Genomic DNA, 882 nt, shown 5'->3' with positions numbered 1-882 from the left:
TAGCTGGAACCAAGCCTCAGAGCCAAAGCTGGCCCAGAATAAAAACAAAAGGAAAAAAGGACAGGTTGGGAGCTTCAGTCACCGGCCAGCCTGAAAACAGCCCTCAGCCCCTCGCCCAGGCTGGCCACACCCTTCTAGGGGACCCCCACCCCAATGGGAGTGTGGCTGGCCTGCAAACCGCCCCAGGCCCCTCGCTCAGGCCAGTCCCAGCCCCTAAGGGGACCAACGGACATAAGACACTGGGGGATAGGGGAGGCTAGACCCCCTTCAGGGCAGACCAGCCAGCCCCCACCATGCACCAGGCCTCTATCTATACTAATAAAAGGGTAATATGCTAATTAGACCAGGAGACCTTCCAGACAAAGCCAGGGGCTTGGTCAGCCTGCAAACTACCCCCAAAAGGCCCTCAGCCCCTCACCCAGGCTGGCCACGCCCCCCAGCGGGGACCCCCACCCTGAGGGGCTGTGGCCAGCCTGCAAACAGCCATCAGCCCCTCATCCAGGCTGGCCATGCACTCCTATATAATAAAAGGGTAATATGCAAATTGACCCTAACAGCAGAACAACTGGGAATGACTGATCACTATGACACACACTGACCAACAGGGGGCAGATGCTCAACAGGAGCTGCCCCGTTGGTGGTCAGTGCGCTCCCACAGGGGGAGCTCTGCTTAGCCACAAGCCAAGCTGATGGCTGCCAGTACAGCAGTGGTGGTGAGAGCCTCTCCTGCCTCCTCAGCAGCACTAAGGATGTCTGACTGCAGCTTTGGCCCGCTCCTCACTGGCAAATGGACATCCCCCGAGAGCTCCCAGGCTGCCAGAGGGATGTGTGACTGCCATCTTAGGCCCAATTCCCCCAGGGAGCGGGCTTAAGCCAGAAAGG

Source organism: Myotis davidii, unplaced genomic scaffold (genome assembly GCF_000327345.1).
Source record: "Myotis davidii unplaced genomic scaffold, ASM32734v1 scaffold115, whole genome shotgun sequence".
Taxonomy (NCBI): Eukaryota; Metazoa; Chordata; class Mammalia; order Chiroptera; family Vespertilionidae; genus Myotis; species Myotis davidii.
This window is presented reverse-complemented; position numbering follows the sequence as displayed.